This window comes from Trachypithecus francoisi, unplaced genomic scaffold (assembly GCF_009764315.1).
Source record: "Trachypithecus francoisi isolate TF-2019V2 unplaced genomic scaffold, Tfra_2.0 Lachesis_group10, whole genome shotgun sequence".
In the NCBI taxonomy this organism is placed as follows: domain Eukaryota; kingdom Metazoa; phylum Chordata; class Mammalia; order Primates; family Cercopithecidae; genus Trachypithecus; species Trachypithecus francoisi.
Window position 1 is genome coordinate 15963828 of NW_022681455.1, and position 24388 is coordinate 15988215.

Sequence of the window (24388 nt, forward strand, 5' to 3'; positions counted from 1 at the left end):
CAGAGTCTGAGGCCAGGAGGGAGCTGGACTGTGGGGGGGGGGGGTTCAGGTACGTGAGAAGAGGCTGTCTGATAAGTCACAGAGGTCACACGTGGGGTTCTGGTCATGCAATCCTCTTTCCCAATTTATGGAGTTCCTATAAGGGAATTGCTACTGAACCAAAAGAATGATGAGAGCAATACAAATAAACATCAGCTCCTGGGGCCTGGAGGAACTGAGCTTGTAATGGAATCATGCCATTAGCCTTGGGCATTCTCTGCCATTGATCAAATCGTCACTACATAATAGCCGATAGTCCTTGGGCATCTGGAGTCTTTGGCACTCTGCTTGGCTTTGTACAGAGTTGAGACAGAATGACATGGCATCATCCTGGCCTACAGCAGAGGTCCCCAGCCCTTACACCTGGGTGGGGGTGCTGCTCGGAGGTATTGAAGAGATTCTGGGAATCCCTGTGTGTACCTGTGTGTTCTTGATCAGTGGCATAACTGTCACCCTGAGGACATTCCATTAATATTTGAAAAAAGGGAACTCTAAGCTTAAAGAGAAGCAGAAGTGGAAGGCAACCACTGAGATCATCAAGTAGTTTGAAAGAAATCATTTTTATTGGATAGCATGCAATCTAAGAATTCTTTCAAAAACACCGGTGTACATGTGTATGTGTGTGCCGTGTGTCCCTGTGTGAAAGGAGATGGGGGGAGAGAGAGAAAGTGAGCGTGAGAGAGGAAACATGAAACAGGGCTTGGCCGTGGGGTACCATGGAAGCTAGAAGAAAGCAGGAGGAGGATGTTGGTAAGATAGTAGGGAAAGAGGAAATGGGAAGGTAATATGTATGACCTGAGACGAGAGATAGAACAGTGAGAATTCAGAGAAACTGTTGGTTTGCCCCCAAATTCCTCATGTTTTTCAACAGGCTTCTGGTTCCAAGAGGGCACAGCTCCTTAAGGCCATCAGGAACCCATACTGGGTCCTGATGTCCAGGAAAGAGAAGGGAACGGAGAAGCCTTTTGAACTGGAACATCTTACTCCAGAGGGATGTCTGCAAGCTCCAAGGTTGGCGTGCTTTAATTATTCTCTGCTGGAGAAACGTAGGCTAAGCTCAGTGGAAGGCAGTCTCAGGAAGGGAGGGGAGGAACAGGGCGCTTTTGCAGCACTCAGCCCCTGCCCTCTGGGCTGCCACCCCACAGCGGTTGCCAGGCCACTCCCCAGTGGATCCGGGATTTTGGATGGATCAGAGGGCTCACTGCAAAGTTCAGCCAGCTGCATTCCTCTACACCGCCCTGAAATTTTACCTAAATGTTTTACTTGTTCTTCTATGATGGGACTGAATGTAAAAAATGAAGGATAAATACATTTTTAAATTAATTTAGTTTAAAATTTTTTTTTAAGATTTTGTTTTAAATTCACTAACTGAAAAAATATATACTTAAATCCCCTATTTACATGAATGCAGACAAATGAAAGAAGAGAAATAATATTTCAATTTTACGTTAAAACTGAATATCCCCATTCAGAGGAAAATTTTGCAACAAATGAAGCCATTTAGCACGGAACTAATCATCTCTTTTAAATCATAGAGAAATGTACCAAGTTCTTACAAAGAGATATAGCTTGAAAATAGCCTGCTTCACAATGCAATCATCTCAGGTATTGTCTTGCAGATTGATTAACAGAGGAGAATGTGGTGGTGAATCTGTTCTCCCTCTGGACATGACCTCCACCACTCTCTGCTCTATTCTTCTTCTTTCTCTTAAAATTATGGGCTTTGAAACATCAGATTTTGAATAGTTTTCAAATTCATTAGCATGGAGTTCTTATAACTTTATAAAAACTTGTCATTGCTTAAAAAAAGTCACATTCATTATAAAATAATTGCTAAAATAAAAAATAAAAACAACCCCCCCAAGATAATAAAAAGTAAAATCTTGCATCTAGAATGAATTAGTATGAAAAATTGGGGTACATAAACTTCCAATCTTTCTTCTATACTTAAAAAACAAAACAAAATAAAGATTGGAACAGGCTTTGAGTTTGTTCTTGTATTAGTTTTTCCTTAGTTAATTTTGAACATTTCCACATTGTTAAGTGCTTTTTCAGAAACATAATTTTTAATGAGGATACCATAAATTGCTTAGTCCTTCCCTCATTCTTGAACATTGTGGTTGTTCAGTATTTTGCTATTATGAAAGTACTATGATGAATATTCTGTTCAAAGACTTTGAGTGAATCTTGATTATTTTCATAGGCTAAGTTTCTAGAAGCAGAATTACTGAGTCAAATACTATGAAGAGATTTCGGTCTTCTGATGTAGCGAATGTCACTCACATCTTTGCAGCATGTGGACACAATAAAGTCTCGGTGGAACATGTGGCTTTTGTTGCAGGCGGGGTAGCAGGGTGGGGAGGTGGTGTGCAGTGGCATCTGGGCTGGTGATGTGGGGGGTAAAAGAATTTTCCAAGGCAGTTATAGGTAAAGAAAGTTACAGTTATTAGAGAGAGTAGGAAAATACGTTTAAAAGGGGGGCAGTGGACAGCCTGTATGAGAGAAGCAGACAGCAAAGAAACAAAGGCTTGCTGGAGATTTTTTTGTTTTTTTTTTTTGAGACAGAGTCTCGCTGTCGCCCAGGTTGGAGTGCAGTGGCACAATCTTGGCTCACTGCAAACTCTGCCTCCCAGGTTCATGCCATTCTCCTGCCTCAGCCTCCCAACTAGCTGGGACTACAGGCGCCCACCACCACACCCAGCTAATTTTTTATATTTTCAGTAGAGACGGGGTTTCACCGTGTTAGCCAGGGTGGTCTCAATCTCCTGACCTCATGATCCACCTGCCTAGGCCTCCCAAAGTGCTGGGATTACAGGCCTGAGCCACCGCGCCTGGCCTCTTGCTGGAAATTTTATAGGATGGTGTTTATGCTGTATGCTGAAGAGGGCTTTGTGCAGTACTGATAACACCAAGGTTGCAGGGAGCTAACATGAAGGTGTCTGGTGATAGCTTGGTGTGGGAACATTGTAAGTTATTTGTGCAAGAGGGCTCGGTGTCCTGGACCATGCAGAAAGGCGGGCTTGTAGCTTATCTGCTTCCTCTTGGTCCCACCAGCTCAACTCCTTTGGCCTAATTAGGATGCTACAGCTTTTACTAGCTTGAGTGCTCCTCTTTTTTAATTTTTATTTTTTGAGACAGGGTCTTGCCCTGTTGCCCAGGCTGGAGTGCAGCGGCACGGTCTCAGCTCGCCGCAGGCTCTGTCTCCTGGGTTCAAGCGATTCTCATGCCTCGGCCTCCCAAATAGGTAAGATTACAGGCATGTGCCACCACATCTGGCTATTTTTTTGCTTTGTTTTGTATTTTTGGTAGGGACGGGTTTTCATCATGTTGGCCAGGCTGGTCTCCAAATCTTTGCTTCAAGTGATCCACCCTCCTTGACCTCCTAAAGTACTGGGATTACAGGCATGAGCCACCGTGCCCAGCTGAGTGCCCCTCTTTTGACCTGAGGAGAAAGAGTAAGAGAAAGAGTAAAAGAGAAAGGAGAGAGTGAGAGAAAGAGAGAGGAGAAGTGAAACAGGGCTTGGCCGCTGGGCAAAGTGGAAGACTACTTAAACCCCCTTTCTAGCTCCCTTTTCCACTCTAGCATGCCAGGGAACTCCCAGAGGTGCTCCACAACCTGTGGTTCCTCAGGACACCCAGGTGCCCTTCCTGCTGATGTGTACCTGAGCTGCCGCCGAGCTGCTCCTCGCTACCCTGGCCACTGGTGCCAGCTCCCTCCTCTCCATTCTGCACTTCAGAGGTTCCCATGACTCCAATTTTTGGTCTGTGAGGTGTGATGGCCTTTATACTAATGCATCTCTGGTTTCAAGTGCATCATTTTTCCTCCATAGAACATCCCAGATGGCTGGAGCTAGGCAGATGCAAGTGCTTGTGTACTTGCCAGTGGGCTTGGCACCACTGTGCCCCCATTCGGAGCCCCTGTAGCCTGATGAGTCTATCTGCCTCTTCTTTCCCGAGGAAGATTTCCTCCAAGGATACCATATTTCTTCCCGGAACTTAATTTGAGGTGACCCCATCTAAGTTTACTAGACATATCTGAACTTCACATGGATACATAGTTCTGGATAGTTTCAAGACAGCTTCTAGCTCTCCAGTAAATAGTGAATTTAAATAGCTATCAGAGGAGAACGGTGCTGCCTGGAATATTCAAATCTCTGATTCAGCCAGCAGAAATCTTCTCCGTAATATGCATGACTAAATTGTCCTTCAGAAAGCTTGTGTTTATTTACCTTTCCAATAGAAAGTATACACTTTGCTAAGCCACCAATGATATTAAATAGCATCATTTTTTTTTTTTAAAGAAAGGAGTTTGTCCATTTAGAGGCCAATAAGAGGGTCTGGTTATTTTTATTGGCACTTGCTTAGTTATTAGTAAATTTGAATGCTTTTGCAAATGTTTACTGTTTTTCTTCATTTGAGAATTGTCTGTTCTTTTGCTTAATTTTTAAAAATCTTGAAATAGACATCTTTTTCTCATTAACTTTTATGTTTCAAGGATGTTAATTCACCATCTGTTCATCAGGTGGGATACTTTTAGTTGCAACTAAACTTCAAGGGATTTGTAATGTCATAAATAAAAAGACCCAAGTAGGCAAGCTCTGGAACTGGTAAATTCAGGGGCCTTACAGCATCACCAGGACGCCTGACGTCTTTCCACTCTGCCGTCCCTGACATATGTCTGGCTCTCAGCCTCGTGCCTTCATGCTCTGGAGATGGTGACTCATAACTCCAGAAATCACCTGCTCTTCACAACAGCATTCAGAGGCGGAAAGAGGCCATTCTCTTCCATGAGTTTCTTCAAGTTTGAGGGAAACTTAACCCAGAAACCCTCAAACCGACTTCTCTTCACAGCTCATTGATCAGAACTGTATCTCATGCCCATGGCAACAGCAGTCACAGGCAAAGGCTACCCGTGACTTGGATGACTGGCTTAGATCAGTCACCCTGAGTCTCATGGAAAAGTGTAGATACCTCAACAAAATAGGTGCTCTCTTAGCAAGGAAAAGTAGAGAATGACCTTTGACTGCCTACCAATAGTATCTGCTACACTATGACTTTCATATATGAAATTCTAGTTTTAAAACAAAATACAGGAGCCAGACACAGTGGCTTGTGCCTCTGGTCCCAGCTACTTGGAAGGCTGAGGCAAGAGAATCGCCTGAGCCCAGGAGGTCGACGCTGCAGTGGGCCATGATTGTACCACAGCACTCCGGCCTGGGCGACAGAGCAAGAGCTTGTCTCTTAAGTAAAACAAACAAAAACCAAAATAGTAGCACATCTCAGATCCTTCCCTGAGCAGAGCCTTGTGTGTCAGCGAAGTCTCTTGATTGCTAATACACAGTACTTAGCAGAGGTGCTTGTGCCTCACTGGAGGTCAGAAGGTCTATTCCCCAGCGGCATTAGAGTGCTCTCTCTGTATAGCAGAGGAGTTAAAATCAATGAGTCCGAAAACATTTTCTTCTAAGAACTGCTTAGAATTCCTCAAAGACTCTGCATTTTTCTGACGGGAGCATGATACATACATCCAAGTGCTCATCAAGACCAATTCAGACATCCATAATACTCCCCTCCTCACTTGCTGGGTGTGTCAATTTCCCATTGCTACTAAAACCAATTACGTCAACTTCGTGGCATCCAGCAGCACAAATTTATCATTTTACAATCTGGAAGGGTAGAAATGCATTTAACATGGCCCTCAGCGGACTAACATCAAGTTATCCACTGGACTGTGTTCCTTCTGGAGACTCAAGGAGAGAACCCGTTTCCTTTCCATTTCCAGCTGCTAGCGGCTGTCCACATTCCTCACATCACAGCCCCTCCCTCTGTCTTCAAAGCCAACCATGTTACTTATTATACCACATCACTCTGACCTTCTCTTCTGCTTCCCTCTTGCACTTATTTTTTAAGAGATGGGGTCTTGCTGTGTTGCCCAGGCTGGAGTGCAGTGGCACAATCATGGCCCACTGCAGCCTCGAACTCCTGGGTTCAAGTAATCCTCCCACCTCAGCCTCCTGAGTAGCTGAGACTGCGGTTACATGCCACCATGCTTGGTTCCCTCTTGCACTTTTAAAGACCCTTGTGATTACCTTGGGCCCACCCAGATAATAAGGACAACCTCCCCATCTCAAGGTCATCTGATGAGCAATCTTAATTTCATCTGCATCTTTACTTCTCCTTTGCCATGTAACCTAACCTGACACAATCATAGATTCTGTGCGTGAGAATGCAGAAATCTTTGTGCAGATATTTTTCTGTCTACCATAACCCGTAGGAAAATAATTTCCTTTTCCTTCTCTCTAATCTTTATTTAATGTTACCATGGTATTTAGGATACTTCTGGCCTTAAAATAGTACTGCTTTGGTTTTCTACAGGCCATTTCATTATTTTCCCTTTGGGCCCATAAGGGTTCTGCCTCTGGCTTTTTGCTGAGGATACAACATTTGGCATCAGATCAAAGAGCACAAGTATCTCTTCTTCCAGGCTTTCTAAGCCTCTCTGCTCCTTAGCATGGATATTTCTATCTGGTTGCCCGTAATAGACTCATCATTTCACTATGCTTCTATTTAGGGTTGTGCTATATGTATTCACTCCTCTTTAGTACGGTTTCCTTGTCAGAGTAAATCCATCTTGGAGCAGAGAGCTGCTTGCCCCACTTTGACTTCCTGTCTCACAAGTCCATGGAAACCATGTGCTAGGATAAATTTAACTGAACTCTTGACCCTGATAGGTCATACAAGCTGTCCTTTATACTCCAAATTGCCTTAGGTCATTTCAATAGGTAAGAAGTGTTTTCTTTTAACTTTGTTTCCCTTTTCTTCCTGATCCCATTCGTTATACAACATGCTTTCTTGTTCTTCCATGATCACAACTAATCACAATAGGAAAACAGAAGACTCACCTGAGAAGCACCAGGGCGGCTGAGAGCTCATAAAGAAACTGAAAACGGAAGGAAATTGTGCATAGCCTGCCTTCCCCATACAGACTTTACATTTGGTAGATTATTGGTGGTCCGGTAAATGAACTTTAACATGTAAGTTATTTCTCTAGGTTTGTTTGGTTCTATATTAGCATTTAGGTCCCAGTAACCTAAACATGCCCAGATAGAAAGTTCAATGAACTCTGACCTCAAAATTCAGTGTAAATATTCTGGATCTTGGCTGGGCAGGGTGGCTCATGGCTGTAATCCCAGCACTTTGGGAGGCCGAGACTAGTGGATCACCTAAAGTCAGGAGTTCAAGACCAGCCTGGACAACATGGTGAAACCCTGTCTCTACTAAAAAATACAAAAATTTGCCAGGCATGGTGGCGGGCACCTGTAATCCCAGCTACTTGGGAGGCTAAGGCAGGAGAATCGCTTGAACCTGAGAGGTGGAGGTTGCAGTGAGCCAAAATTATGCCACCGTACTCCAGCCTGGGCAACAGAGCAAGACTCTGTCATTCTGTCTCAAAAAAAAAAAAAAAAAAAAATTCTGGATCTTTAAGTGATCTGTATTTACCCAAATGTGGATTCTTTTGAGATTGAAATTCTTCTTGAGAATGTTGTGGGATACCCTTACAGCCCTTTGGCCATGTGTAAAACATTACTCAGTATCAAATGAAAAAGAATAAACATGTTTGAATCGTGTTAATTTAATTTTCTTTACAAAGCTGCCTGGAATCCTTGCAGCATAATCTGGGGTGTCTAGAACCCAGGGATGCCATTCAATAACCAATTCCTGACTTCTGAGGACACTTTGCATAGATGGTATGCGACGTGTTTAGTGAAACGCAGCTAAACAAATTTCTTAGTCAGTTTGGGCTGCTTTAACAAAGTGCTATATACTGGGTGGATTATAAATGACAGAAACTTATTTCTCACACTTCTGGAGGCTGAAAGTCTGAGATCAGGCTACCAACACAGTCAAGTTCTGGTGAGAGTTCTCTTCTGTGTTGCCATCTGCTGCCTTCTCATATCCTTGTGTGGTAGAGAGCAGTGACGGGAAGAAAGCTCTCTCGACTCATATAAGAACCCTAATCCCATTCATGAGGGCTCTACCCTTATGGCCTCATCTCCTCCTAATGACCTCCCAAAGACCCACCTCCTGATACCATCCCATTGTGGGGTATGGTTTCAATATATGAATTTTGGGGGAAACAGACATTTAGTCTGTAACAGAATCTATGCAGTTTTTTAAAAATACTGACCCAACAAAGGATTTTTTAAAGCATTTCTGCATCTTAAATCAACTCCTGGTTTTCAGGAAACCCCAGACTTCTCAGGCTTCTTTCCAGCTAAACACTAAAGACGGCACCTGAGATTCCCTCCAAAACAGATCAAGTCCTGAATAAGGGCTTGAAAAGAAACAAGTAGAAGAAGAGAGGTAACCTTCCTTCTGGTTTCTTCCCTTGGTGTGCACAGGCATGCTGCTACAGCTCTGTACTGTCAACGCTGTCACCAGGCATCACTTCCTTATGGTTTACACTCCTCTCTCCCCATGCTGTCACTTCTTAGAGCTCTGTAATCACACAGTCATGTGCATCCATCCCCAGCTGTCAACAGGATCTTCTGAGTAAAACACAGCTAAATAAATAAATATCTGTAATGAGGAAGGATCGCAATCAAAGGTGGGTCTATACCAATCTCCGCCACAGTTCTGGTCAGTCTCACTCTCCCTAGACTGCTTGCTTATGCACTGCAATGCTAATAAGACTTTGTTCTAACCGGGTGAGCCTCTTACCTTGCATTTCAAATGACGCCCATACCCCTAGGAACCCTGTGTTCACGAAATGTCTGGAAACCAGCATTGACAATATGGAAAAGGCTCTCCTCTTGATCAGAGGCTTATTAGAGGCCTGTCATCTTGATTCCTTCCCATTTTCAAGCATTTAAAATGTGAGCAGCAGTTCTCTAGCTGATATATCATTTGGTGGACGTCTGTGAAGGCTCAGTACTTTGCTGTTGTTGGGGGATTATCTCTTGTTCCCTGTGGTAGTCAGAATATTGGCCCGCTCAGGTGCCCATGTGTTAATCCCCAGAACCTGTGATACATCACCTTCTGTAGCAAAAGAGCCTTTGCAAATTGATGTAGGTTAAGGACCTGGAGACGAGGAGACTGTGCTGGATAGCTGGGTGGGCTTAAGGTAATCATGAGATTCTTTATAGGGGAGAGAGGGAGGCAGGAGAGTTGGAGAAGGAGAAGCAATGATGGAGGCAGAAGTGGAGAATGCAAATGGGGTCTGGGGTCTTTGAACCAAGAAACACAGCCCCCCTCTAGAAATTAAAAAAGGCAAACAAACAAAAAGCCCCCCCAAAACCCCAAACCACCCAAATTCTTTCCTAGAGCTTCCAAAAGGAACATGGCACTTCTGACATCTTGAAATAGCCCAGTGAGACCCATTTCAGAATTCTGACCTCCAGCACTGGAAAATCATAAGTTTGTGTTGTTTTAGGTCGTGATGTTTATGAGAATTTGTAACTTCCACAACAGGAAACTAATGCTTCCCCAGTTAGAACCTGCTTTAATTAGGCTGCCTTGGTGGCAAGAATTAACAATGAACCTCAAACAATGAGGTGTTTACCTAAAGGCGCCATGTGTTTAGAAGCCCGCCTGCTAGGAAGAGCAGGACACGGGCAGCTCTTTCAACCACTGCAGACCTGGCGGCTCTTGGCGTCGCCAAGCTCCGCTTGTTTCTCTCTCCGGTTGGCTCATTTTTTTCCATCTTCTCTGTGTTCTATATTTTATTCCTGGTCTCTGTTTCGTTTCAGTTCCTGCTCCCTCATAATTTTGCCCTGAAAATGGTACCTCATGGTCTCCACCCCAGAGCTTTCTTTCAGCCTCAGGTCACTGTTATCTACTCTGTTCTTTCTGTCTTAGTTCTGTTCTTGAGGGCTAACGTGACTGGCCCTGCTCAATCTACCATGCTAGGTCACAGCACAGATTGCTGGCCAGACTCAATGGGCTGTCCTTAGACCACATTCCTCCCTGAGTCCAGTCAGCGGAAGCCAGGACTCAGAGCGATGGGGTGAGAAATGTGGCTGCCCACGAATCCTCTCGTTACTAGGGTGCGGCGGATGGGAAGTTAATGGTTATTGAAGCCAATCTAGGGCGTGAATAATGGACCTAGGGGGTTGCTTTTCTTTCTGAATTAAAACATCTCCACATGGAATCTGTCCCTGATAAATAGTAAAGAGGCTTAGGAAGTCTCAAGTGTAGTCACTTTCCTCCACCCCTGCTACTTTGCTGACACTCCAAGCAAGAGTGGATGTCCATTTTCTGTCCCCAGGGAGCTGGGGATTTGTTATTTTATTATTATTATTATTATTATTATTATTTTCTGAGACAGAGTCTTACTCTGTCACCCAGGCTGGAGTGCAATGCACCATCTCAGCTCACTGCAATCTCCGCCTCCTGGGTTCAAGCAATTCTCCTGCCTCAGCCTCCCAAGTAGCTGGTATTACAGGCGCACACACCAATGCCTGGCTAATTTTTGTATTTTTTGTAGAGACAGGGTTTCACCATGTTGGCCAGGCTGGTCTTGAACTCCTGACCTCAGGTGATCTACCTGCCTCAACCGCCCAAAGTGCTGGGATGACAGGCATGAGCCACTGCACCCCGCTGAGCTGGGGCTGTGTAAAGCAGATATGTAATGAGGTAATGTTAGCTGTAGAGTTTGGTCCATAGCATAAAAGGCCAAATCAGGAAGGATTGGCACCAAGGAACTGAACAAAACCAACAACCTTTCTTAAGTACCTCCTCTGTGCCAGGTACTGTTTTAGGCACTTGGGCTATACCTGTGAACAAAAGAGCTCTCCCTGGGAGCTGACATTCTGAGAAGAAGAGAAAGATGTACAGTAATAGTCTCTCGGTGAGGCTGACCACTCATTAGACATCCAATCATAGGCACCCAGAGGAAGTCTTGGCAAGCATGTGAAGTATCAGAAGAGAAGGGCCAGGCAGCAGCTCCTGGGCAGGGGTCCAGGCCTAGGGCAGGGAAGGGGAGGCCAAGGAGACTTGGCACTAGGGGCTGCAGGGTGGCAGAAGGTATGGGAGTGCCATCCTGGGGGCTTCATGTCACAGCCGTTATGGAGAAACCAAGACAGCTGGTGGGCTATAATGAAAGGGACTTGGCAGTGAGGATTAAAGTTCCAAAATGAAACCTCTGTCTTCTGAGAATTGGTTGCAGCACCGAGAAGTTTGTAAAGCTTGGAGGCATGGAGACAATGCTGACACCGGGATGCAGTTTGGGGGCTTGGTTTCTGAGGAATGGGATGACCTCGCTTGCGTCAGAGTGGAGTCAGCAGCAAGACCTCTTTAGCAGCAGGATTCTGCGCCCCTGACCTCAGGCCTTCTCAGTCCCTTCTCAAAATCTGGAGTGGAGACATACTAACCAGGCCCGTAGGCCTGAGTGGCCCCAGCTGTGCCACCTGGACTACAGAAGGTAGGTGGGAATCAGGCAGGTCCTTACAATCAGGATTGATCCCTGGTTGTCACTCTCCTTGTGTGACCTGAGACCTGCCTCGGGTTACTAGTTCTGACCACTAGGGCCACAAACAGCAAGTCTAAATCTTTCAAACAGCAGCCTTCCAATTATGTAAAGACTCCTATCGCAGTATTCTGGGCAGTGATTTTTCAAACTTTGTTAGCAAGAGAAGCCTCCTCTCCCCACCGCTCACCACTCTTTGATGTGAATCTTATGCTACCGCCCAAATGTAAAGTAGATAAAAGCAGAGCTGCTGCTTCTGTACCTGGGTTAGGGACCTGTGTCCTGCCCACTCCCTCTCTGCTCCCTATATCTCGGCAGCCCCTTGGGCATCCTTGTGAAATTTTCAATGCACTTTGAAAGCCACTCCCTGAGACTTCTCTTTTTTAGGCTAAATACCTCTAGTTCCCTCCATAACTCCTCTGTGTATCTATAAGCTTCCAGAACCTTCACCAACCTGGTTAGCCTTTCCCAGGTGAACTGTATTTTGTCGGCATGTACTCGGTGACCATAAGTGGTCTGACCACTACAGCTCACCCGTGAGCTAGACTCCTGTGCACCTTGGAGTCCTTCCTTCCATGTGTATATATCTGCCCACCTACATTTCTGGTGTTTATTAGTTCATTTCATAAACGCTTAACAGATCTGATAAAAGAAAAACTTCAGCTGAATTAAATTTAAAGGAGTTTCACTGAGCAATGGACAACTCACTAATTGGGCAGCCTTCCAGGCCAGAGAAGGCTCAGAGACTCCAGTGCAGCCACGCAGTGGAAGAAGATTTATGGACAGGAAAAGGAAAGTGACGTACAGAAAACGGAAGTGAGGTACAGAAATGGCAGGATTGGTTACAGGTTGACATTTGCCTTATTTGAACACGGTTCAAACAGCTGATTGGCCAAACATTTGATTGGCCAAAACTTGGAGATTGGCACAAGTGTAGGCTATGGTCTGTTTATACCTCACTTGCTATAGTTTGTGATGTTCAGAAAAACCTTTAGGCTGAACTTAAAATATGCAAGGAGGCAGCTTTAGGCTAAACTTGATTTAACAGATCCCAACTATGAGGCTTAATATAAGCCTTCTATGTTAAGAACTGGAGTTAAAAGGACAAATTAAATATGATCTTTATGTTGAAGGGGGTTTAGGAAGGCCGGGGAGAGGTTTGCTTGGCCCTAGTTGGTAAGTGCTGTGATAGCTATCTGTCAAGGTGCAGCACGGAGGCCAGTAATTCTACCTGTGGGGGGCTGGAGAGGGCCTCCTCCCAACCAACTGGCTTCACCAGCCTCTCTTCTAGCTCTGCATTCCAGTCCCTAGCTGTGTGACCTGGGATAGATCACATACCTCTACCCATCCCCACCTCTGTTTTGTCTTGTTTAACATGAGGAAATTTGACCCAAGTATTTCCAAGGTCCTTCCATGTTGCATCCCATGTGCCAGTTGTGATAGTTTGCAGCTTCTGATTTGGGACCCCCAGCTGGAGCTTGGAATGCATTTTTCCATTTAAACACATTCTCCAGTAGTGGTTAGGAGTACTTTGTTTGAAGCTCAACAGTATCTTGAAATCTGACAGTAGCATTTCTCAGAGGAATATTCATGATCCTTGGGATTAAGACCTTATTTTTCCAGAATTCAGAAAATCCTCTGAACTCGTCATTCATAGCCTCGCATTACCTCTGCTTGGCAGCTCTTATTTCATGTTAGGACTGTTAAACTTAGTCACTAATTCTGACAACACTCCTACTCTTGTATCCTGGATCAGCACAAGTATTTGCTTTCATTCTGGCCTAAATCTCCATCCTATCCCCATTTCTGATTTTGATCTTTTTAGATCTCAGTGTATTGTGTAGACAGACTCTTGGTGCTGTGTGTAAGTAGAACCTAACTACCATTATAACACTCCCTATGCTCAATCAAGTTTGTGGTGTAGGACAACTGACTTCTGAACAAATTTGGAGCATGGCCCCTTTAGAAGTCCAGGACTTTCTATTAACTTTTGCTTATTTTTCTTTTTTTTCAGTCTTAATGTATTTTCCTTCTGGCCAGTCATCCACTGATCACTTACATCAAACTTAACATGAAAAGATTTTTTAAGTTGAAAATGTATGTCGATTTTATTTTAAGAGAATTGGTTCTTCTGTTCACCTAAACTATACTTAATTTTCTCTTCTTGGTAAAGGTGATATCTTTTTTCTCTAATACTAGACGTTCAACTTTCCTACCAGTTAAACATCGCTTGTCTTCTTTATTTTGTACACACACTCTAAAGGTGCTTACTTGCTGTTGTTCGTGCATATGACTCTGAATCCCTTAGCCCTTCTCTTTGGACATGATTTGTATCCCTCTGGGACTCTGGAATTTTTAGATGTTACTCAAGGGAGATTTTTGAGATTTCTAGTCATTAGATATCCCCATCTAATTCCAAGTAGGGATGTCTAGTGATTTTTTTCTTTAATATTTATGACTTTTGAGAGCATAATTTGTTGTCTTGGATTTCAGATTCCTTTGAGTTGTAAGGGTTTCTGATTTGAGAACTTTAACTTTGTTTTTCTTAGCAACCCTAATTTCAATCTTAATCTTCAGTCTTTCTAATACAGCACAGTCTTCCAAGATAATGTTTTGTATCAGTATCCTAAAAGAGAAAGGAGAAAATATACAAAACAAGAGCTGTATTGTGGCAAGCATGCATAAGACTGTAATCATATATACCATCTTTACAGCATACCCTAGTCCGTAAAACTCCTTTGTGCATGCCCTTTTACATATGGTGCATTTAAGAGTTTTGAGAAGAGGAAAAGGGGGAGAATCTACCAAGCTTTGGCTCTCACAGGGTTCCTTTTTCATATGTCTTTGTCTCTTAAGGCTTCTCATTCTTATCCTTCTTAAAGGGTAATATGACCTTCTCATAACAACTGCAAGTGAAGTGAAAGGCACTTTTCACTACCTTTCTCACCATTGTCTTTATCTGAATTGTAGCCCGAATATATTAATATGCTATATTTGGTCATTGTTCTATACAAACAAGCAAATAAAAACCCAAACTCAACTGAGACAATTTGACTGTGATTGTCTATTCACCAGACAGAACTTTTTTTTTCTAAAGAAATTGGAAATTCTTTGAGCAATAGAGTCTGTTCCAGAGAGTCCTTAGAGACTACAGCTGCTCTGCTCCTAGCTCTATAGTCTTCACCTTCTGTTTGTTCCCTCCTTTCTTGTTTTGTTATCTTTTAACACTGAATATACTGCTGAACTTTTAATGATGTTCTTTTCTATTTTCAGATTTTTCTTTTGCATTTTTTTCCTCCCCTGAGAATGGTGCACGTTTGAAAGCTGACTTTGAATTCATGAGAGCACTGTGTTTTCTGTACAGATTTTCTACTTTGCTCCTCTTCTTGGTGTAAGTGAGCTGAATCTGCCCCAGGGCCGCCCCGACTGCAGAATGTGCCCTTGTTCCTTCAAGGCTTATTATCACCATTTCACAGAGGGGAAGAAAATATTGGCCGGGCGCGGTGGCTCACGCTGTAATCCCAGCACTTTGGGAGGCTGAAGTGGGCGGATCACAAGGTCAGGAGATCGAGACCATCCTGGCTAACACGGTGAAACCCCATCTCTGCTAAAAAATACAAAAAACTAGCCGGGCGAGGTGGCGGGAGTCTGTAGTCCCAGCTATTCGGGAGGCTGAGGCAGGAGAATGGTGTGAACCCGGGAGGCAGAGCTTACAGTGAGCTGAGATGGCGCCACTGCACTCCAGCCTGGGTGACAGAATGAGACTCCATCTTAGAAAAAAAAGAAGAAAGAAAGAAAGAAAAGAAAATATTAGTAGGCTGGTTTGGGCAGAGCCAATCTCATTGAAGAATGGAAAGTTGTGGCCAGGCACGGTGGCTCATGCCTGTAATCCCAGCACTTTAGGAGGCTGACGCGGGCAGATCACGAGGTCAGGAGTTTGAGACCAGCCTGACCAACGTGTGAAACCCTGTCTCTACTAAAAATACAAAAATTAGCCAGGTGTGGTGGCACGTGCCTGTAATCCCAGCTACTCATGAGGCTGAGGCAGGAGAATCATTTGAACCCAGGAGGCGTGGGTTGCAGTGAACAGAGATCATGTCAATGCACTCTAGCCTGGGCAACAGAGTGAGACTCTGTCTCCAAAAAAAAAAAAAAAAGAAAAGAAAGAAAACTGTTACCTCCTTACTTGTTCTACAGGGTTAGAATCAATTAAGATAGCATGAGTGGCAAATATAAGCAGCTTTATGGCATAAGGTATGGTGTAATTATACTATATCTATTATAGTATTATGCATCTTAGATACAACACAGCTCTTTTTGTGTATATGTCGTTCTCATTTTCTCTCTCTTTTAGGAGTCTGTTATTTAACTTTATCTTGGAAGACTGTGCTGTATTAGAAAGAACATGTAACTGAAAGCTAGAAAATCCCAGTACTAATCCTGGCTTCACGAACTGTAATGTGACATATAAATGCTGGTTATTATTGCTACTATTAACACCAATAGCCAGGAATGTATTGAGTGCCTGCTGTGGGTTAAGCTTTTTACATGTATTAGTTCATTTAATCCTCATGACAACCCCTTAAAGGGGGTTATTATTATTATCTTTATATGACAGGAGAGGAAATCAAGCTTTAGAGAGGTTACCCAACAGCACACCTCTAATAAGTGGTATTCAGACTCAGGTTTGTAAGATTCAGAGCTCCTAGTCATCACCTCACCTTTTTTTAGTATGATTGATAACTATAGCAAGAGTAAAGGTAATGCACGCAGGTAAATGCTGCATGATCATCTACTTTACCCCTTTCCAAATTGGTAGAACCAACTGTTGAAGCTAAAATTAATCTCAAGGATCACTTAGTGGAGCCTTCTCAATTCACAATTGAGGAAACTAAAGCCCCAAGAAAGGAAATGCCTTTTCTAAGCTGACAGTAAACTCCAGTGTGGACACCTGAACCTCCAAACCATCTGACCATATGTGAACACAATTTCCTGCTTTCTTCTCATTCACCATGCAACTGATGATCCCATTTGTGTATTCCTCTCCCAGAGACTACAGATCTGACACTTTGGGTGGATGTCAGAGATCCACATGATTTAAAGCAGGAAATCATGCCTGGTCATTTCAAGGTCTTAGGTGCCCCAGGTAGGTGACTTCCACACTATCTTTACAAGTGACAGTTTCCCAAAGGGATAAACTGACTGCATACTGTCTCTCATTTTATTGCCCTGTTGGCTTTCTTATGCACTCTGTCAGCGTCCACAACAGTCTTCACGAGAGGATCAACACTGATACTTGAGACACTATAGTCCAATAAATTGAAGGTCTCCAACTCATGACTCCTTGTATCAAGTAGGGTACCATTTGCTGCAAGGGACAATAACGAATCAAAAATGGAGACTCATTAAGCTTAAATAGTAAGAAGTTTGTTATCAAAGAAATCAGGAGGTCTGGAAGAAGGGGCATGTCGATGATGGTCAGCTAAGTGGCTCCATGACATCTAGGACCTACGTTCTTTCCACCTTTCTGACCTGCCAACCTCAGTTGTCACTTAGCTCCCTCCAGGTTTCAAAATGGCTACAGCAGTTCCAGGCATCCCATCCTCACATCACCCAATGTTCAGAGGCAGAAAATAGTGACTCTCTCATCCTTGCATAAAAGCAAAGAAGTCATTCCCAGGAGTCAGCCCCTGCTCATTGGCCAGCAGAGGGTCATACGTCATTTCCTAAGTCCATCACTAGCAAGGGAATATAATTTCCATGATTGGTTTAAACTAATTAAAATCTACCTCCATGGGGATGAGAGGGGCCTAGCCTTTCCAGAGATCTTATAGAGGATTGTGGATTCTTGAAGAACTTTAAGGTTCTGATGGCAAGGAAGAAAGGGGAATAGTGACCGACTAGGCATTTTGATATACTATCATCCTAAAATCATTTTAAACTGAAAAGTAAAGCATCATTACATTATGGAACTTGTCCTTTCTCCTCATTCAGTTACATCAAAAATGTCTGTCAGAGAACTAAGACAATTTTGACCAAGTTTGGTGGCTCATACCTAGCAGTTTAGGAAGCCAAGGCAGGTGGATTCCTTGAGCTCAGGAGTTCAAAATCAGCCTGGGAAACATGGCGAAACCCCATCTCTACAAACAATACAAAAATTGACTGGGCCTGGGAGAACACAATGTAGTCCCAGCTGCTTGGGAGGCAGAGGCATGAGGACCACCTGACCCCAGGAAGGCTGCAGTAAGCTGTGATCACACCACTGAAGTCCACCCTGGGTGACAGATTGAGACCCTGTCTTAAGAAAGAAAAAAAAAAAGAAAATTAAGAAAATTTTAATACTAAATTAGGAAAAAAAATGCTCAGTGTTGATGGGGGTGTATGGATATAACGTTAGTCATTGTTGAGAACACCACAAATGACATGCAACCTTTTGGAAATCCACTTGGCAATACATATGGAGACACAAAAATATTCATGTGACCTAGTAATTTTACTTCTAAGAAATCAATCCAAAATAGAGAAAAACTGTCAACACAAAGATATTCTAGTATTATTCAAGGCAACAAAAATTTGGCAACAACTAATGGGGTGTGCCATGGCATAGTGGAAAAGGCAGTGATTTGGAATTTGGCAAGCTTGAGCACAGCTCTTACTTTTACTACCCACTTGTAACCAACCACTACACTCATCTGAATTTGCAACAGTGATCATTGTATTTGAGTTATGGGATTGTTTGAGGGTTAAAGAAAATGAAAACAGAGCCCTAATGACATAGTAGGCACACATTAAGGGGGACACACACACCATCTAAAACCAAGGAAATTGGCCAGGTGCGGTGGCTCATGCCTGTAAACCCAGCACTTTGGGAGGCCGAGGTGGTCAGATCACCTGAGGTCAGGAGTTTGAGACCAGCCTGGCCAATATGGTGAAACCTCGTCTCTACTAAAAATACAAAAATTAGCTGGGTGTAGTGGCATGTGTCTGTAATCCCAGCTACTTGGGAGGTTGAGGCAGGAGAATTTCTTGAGCCTGGGAGGTAGAGGTTGCAATGGGCCAAGATCGTGCCACTGCACTCCAGCCTAGGCAACAGAGCGAGACTCCGTCTCAAAAAATTAAAATAAAAAATAAAAAATAAAGGAAATCAAGGTTATCTCCTTTATAGACTTATGCAGGCATTAATATTTTTGTTAATTAAAACTTTGAACCAGCAGAAAAACCTGTTAATACAATAATAGTAAGTGAAAAATCAGGATAACAAATTTCTACCATGTTTAAACTAATCCTATGCAATGAAAAAAACCCTCACATGCCAACATGCTGACAGGGTTGCGTCAGGCTTAATAGGATGAGGGATAATATCCCCTCCTTTTTTCTGTATTCTGACATTACATTTATAGTAAAAATAGTTTTTAAAAATACAAACCTATAGAAGAGTCTAACTGAGACAGTCTTTTAATATTTCCTTCTCCCTTTTCCTTCTCTGTGAACACATCTAAGAAAAATTCTGCTACCCCTTTTTGGTGGTCTAATCTAGATGTATCCAAGATTGAGCTTTCTGTCCCATTTTCTGCATCAGTTGATATCTCTTCACATTTTTCTAGGAAAGTTTTCTTCTGCCATTTTCTCCTTTCTAGCTTTCTTCATGCACATTGGCCTCATTTTGTTTGTGTAATTTTCCCTCTCTGATATTCTGTCAATATTCTCTGTGGGCCTCTCATTGGTTCTTCATTCCTATTTTGTCTCTTAAATTGCCTTGCATTGATTCTGCTCCTCACCGTCTTCTTCATGTCTTTTTTCCTGCAATTGCGCATCGATCTTGTCTATCTTGAAGGCTGAGAAGGACTTTCTGTTCATTAATTACTCGGCTTACTTTCACCTATTCTCCTCCTGTCTAGAAAATTACTCATCTCCATACACCCTTAGCAAGATTACTGAGATGTGCTCAAATTGCTGGAAAGCTAAAGAACAAGGTCAGAAGTCAGGTAGGAGCCGAGGGAAGCTGAGTAGCTTTGAGGTCATGCCATAGAAGCAGTCTGGCTTAGACACTGTCACAGGTGTAGCAGCTATTGTCACCGCTGGACATTGTCACTGAAAATGGATTTATTTATTTATTTATTTATTTTTGAGACGGAGTCTCGCTCTGCCGCCCAGGCTAGAGTGCAGTGGCCGGATCTCGGCTCACTGCAAGCTCCGCATCCCGGGTTTACGCCATTCTCCTGCCTCAGTCTCCCGAGTAGCTGGGACTACAGGAGCCCGCTACCTCGCCCGGCTAGTTTTTTGTATTTTTTTTTTAGTAGAGACGGGGTTTCAGCTTGTTAGCCAGGATGGTCTCGATCTCCTGACCTCGTGATCTACCCGTCTCGGCCTCCCAAAGTGCTGGGATTACAGGCTTGAGCCACCGCGCCCGGCCTATTGAAAATGGATTTAAACTGCCCTCATGCTTTCATACTCAGCTGAGAATCAGAGTTGGGGTTGGGACACTTGACAGCTGGATCTAGGTCAGGTGTCCATACCCTTCTGGCTGCCAGTGGGGAGACCGGCTTTCCCTGTTTGGCTTTCATTGTGGGAGATGGAATGGCCAAGCCTCATACAAAGAGGGGTCCCCGCCATGGGAAGAAAGTTCAGATCCTGACCAATAATAAACAAATAAGTAAAAACAGAAAACCAGTGTCTTCTGCACTTTTCGGGATCCCGTGGTCCTCAAGGCAAACAGCCTGGACTTCATACTGTTATTCCACAGTGCAGATACCTTCTGTTAAGTAGAATTCACCTATGCAGCATTTTCTTTCTGCCTTTTCATGAGGAATTGTCTAGCTCTGGCATTGCATTATGAGCTAAGAGAATACCTTTCACTTTCCTTTTATTACTATAATGACTTTGCTTCAAGCAGGGTTTTGCTTTTATCTCTCTCCACAAAGCAGCTTTTTCTGTAATGGCTTTGTCCATTGCTGATTCTCAAGCATGTCTGTCTCTTCTCCCATTCTGACCCTCCCTGGCATATGCACCATTCGGCTTTACCCTTAACACCTAGTACTTTAGGTGTTTACCCTTAACACCTAGTACTGGGTATGGCACATATACAGAATGAATGAATGAATGAATGAATGAATATATGTTGTTCCCTTCTGTATTTTTAGTTCAGTGTTTTACAGCAAACTCGTGTCCTGTGTTTCCTGGAACAATTGGTGAAATTTTCTTCTTTTCAATAAAAAATACTCATTAACTGTCTAACTAGATATGCTTCATTTCTGTACCGTTGTAAAGCTTTCTTTATCAATAACTTCGTAAGTCATAGATGATTCATTGTCAAGCCACATTTCAATTTTGGTTCAGAAAAAGGTAATTTCTGTAATTATTATCAGAGATAGCAAGCAATTCTTGAAATGCTATTTTAAAAAAGGAAAAGCACCTTGTACAATTTCTTCTCACAAAGACCAAAAATAAAACCTCAAATGGAAATATTTGAATATTAAATTTATGTCGCTTGTTACCTTCTCTATTTTTTACGACAAATGTAAGGGAGTGGGGATGTTAGCTGATGCGGAAGCCAGCTCTATTGTTGGGGTCAGATTTCTTTGTAGACTGTTGGGCAGCTCCCTGATGGATGTCCCTTATATGGGACTGCCACTCAATGTCTGGCCTGTGTCCTTTGGCCTGAAGGATGTGCTCTGCAACCATTCCTTGGGGAAATAATTCTCCACCCTATCTGACCACCTTTTCATGAGTACATTCTTTAACAACTTCTTTTACTATTCTAAAATAAAATTCATGAGAAACATAACCTGTCTACACATACAATTTTTAAAAACACCAAAAAAAAATACTCACTGGAATATAAAGAAGACATAAAAGGAGATTAATTTATGATGCACTCTTGTGCATTTCAATAACTTTAAAGGCTCAGCACAATCATTCTAGAAGACAAAAGGAAGTCATCAGACACTTCACCTGTCAGCATGAATGTGTGGCAGCTATGAGCACAGGTGGGTAGAGCTGTGTATGTGGAATGGTGAATACTATTGACTATATTCCAAATAAAATGTAATAAAAACTTCCTTTAATTCATATAGTAGGTGCATTACTGGGAAATTCACTAACTAAAAACTATGCCCCAGCACTTTGGGAGGCCGAGGCGGGTAGATTGCGAGGTCAGGAGTTCAAGACCAGCCTGGCCAACATAGTGAAACCCCATCTCTACTAAAAATACAAAAAATTAGCTGGGCATGGTGACAGGCCATCTGCAATCCCAGCTACACGGGAGGCTGAAGCAGGAGAATCGCTTTGAACCCAGGAGGCGCAGGTTGCAGTGAGCAGAGATCATGCCACTGTACTCCAGCCTGGGTGACAGTGCGAGACTGTGTCTCAAAAATCAAACAAACAAAAAAACTATGGCAAAATTTTGGGGGCTTGTGTGCAAAATAGAGTAAGGATCTATGTTCAAAAAATTGGAAAACTTTTTATATTTTTATTATGAAAAATTTCAGGCATATAGAAGAGTTGAAAGAATAGCACAAGAAATACTGGTATATATCCAAAAAGTTGAACACAAATTCAACCATTTTTTTTCCAGAATCATTTGAAAGTGATGAAACATATCACAATTTATTTCACTACGTAGCTTCTAAAAATGACATTGTCCTACATATTTATGATATCATTATAACATCTAAGAAAATTAACAATTTAATAACACCACCTGATATCTAGTCCATAAATAAATCTCTCCAGCTGACCCAAGCATTATTTTCAAGACTGGGTTTTAAAAATCAGAATCCAATCAGCATTCACTCATTATATTTATTATGTTTTACTAGTTTCTTTTAATCTAGAATAATCCCTTCACCTTTTTCTCCTATGACATTGATTTTTTTTTACACATCTGCCGTTAGTTTTTGAAAACAAATTTGCTTTTCCTTTCTTATAATTGGAATCAATCATGTATCCAAAGAGCTCTAATTCCATGGGCAGAGCTAAGGCTGTGTGTGTACTTTTTTGTAATTGAGTTCATATGCTACTTCCAATTCAAATGAAACATTGCAGAGATTTCCCCTTTATGTCTATTTTCTTAAGCTGACAATTTTGGTTCCTAATAACATATATTCACTTATTTACTTTCACCGTCAACATTTAAAAAATACTTTAAAAAACACCATACCTGTAGATGTTATGTACATCTTGAAGTCTGTCCATATCCATCTACCTAATTCTTTTCTTAATGGCTACATTGTATTGTATTGTGTAGATGCACCTTAGTTTATTCAACCAGTGACACATTTATGGATGTTTGTATTGCTTCCAATCTTTTTAAAATCACAACCACAAATACTGCTGTGAATAACCCTGTATACATACTATTTTGCATTTGTGGAGGGGTAACTTAAGAGTGAATTCTAGAAGTGGGATCACTGGGCAAACATGTAGAGTTTTAGAGTTTGCCAAATTCTCCTCCACGGAAGTTGTGCCATTTTGCCTCCCCACTGGCAGTGTAGAATAACATGTTACAAAAGGTTTCTCATCTGCACAAACATCCAACATTGCATTGAAAAAGCCAAGAGAGATACAGGATAATCCTTCCTTGGACATGGGGCAGTTCTCTATCATGTGCACTGTCTGCCCACTGCAGGGTATTGACCGTCCCTGGGCTCTGCCCCCTAGCTGCCAGGAGGACCCACACATTACAACAACCCCAAAACTCCAGTGCAAATGCCCAAAATGCCCCCTTAAGAACCTCTCCTCCAGATACTCTAAAATCTCCTCTTGGAATGAAGAGAGCCCCTTGGAAAGCTGTGCAGTTAGGCCGCATGGTTTTTTGCTTCCCATGTAATTGTTTTCGCTGACTATCATTTGGCATGATTGTATTTGCCAAGGACATGAGGTGATGCGGCCCTGTGAAGCTGCTTGCTGGAACTTCTGTGGGGATGCTGTTGCTCACGACATCCTACTGGGCTCTCTTTCCAAGGACACTTGGGAGAAATGTCTCTCTCATATCGATCCTGGGAGAGTTTTGTTTCCCTTGCCATTGTCCTCCAAACACAATGCATCACAAACTTGATCTTGCTCTCCTGTTTGTACTGGATGCTAGAACACGACTAGGCCACTCTGTGTTCTGTTTCTGGCTTGGACACAGGATTTTACAATTTGCGTTTTGTGGACAAACTTCATCCCTAGATCCATCTTATTTTCCTGCAGTCTTCTTTTCTCCTTGTCTTATTTTCCTGACTCACCTTTTTAAAAAATCAGTGTGATTATATAATTTTCTAGTGTTAAGTACATGACTTTCTAAGTTGCCTTAAAGTAATAAAAATTCAGCACCAGCCTTACAGAATTGTTGTCAGGGTTATGCATGTAGGGGAGCTAGCCATGCCTTGCAGAAAAAAGGAGCAGGTAGTCCCTGAGTCAGTCCTGCATTCCTCTCCCTCTACCTCCACCCCACACCCCTCCCACCAAAGCACACCTGCTGTCTGACAATGTCCGTGGATTCACTGAGTCCTACTCCTCCCTTTCTAGTTAGGTGCCCAGATGAGCTTTAGTTTTTGTTTTTGTTTTGTTTTTTGAGACAGAGTCTCACTGCAATGCCCAGGCTGGAGTGCAAAGGTGCAATCTGGCTCACTGCAACCCCCACTTCCCAGGGGGAATTGGGGTTCTCCTGCTTCAGCCTCCTGAGTAGCTGGGACTACAGGCGCCTGCTGCCACACCTGGCTAATTTTTATATTTTTAGTAGAGATGGGTTTCACCATTTTGGCCAGGATGGTCTTGAACTCCTGACCTCAAGTGATCTGCCCCCCTTAGCCTCCCAAAGTGTTGAGATTACAGGTGTGAGCCATGGTGCCTGGCCAAGATGAGCTTTTGAATGTGAACAAAATGTGTGTGTCTGTATGACAT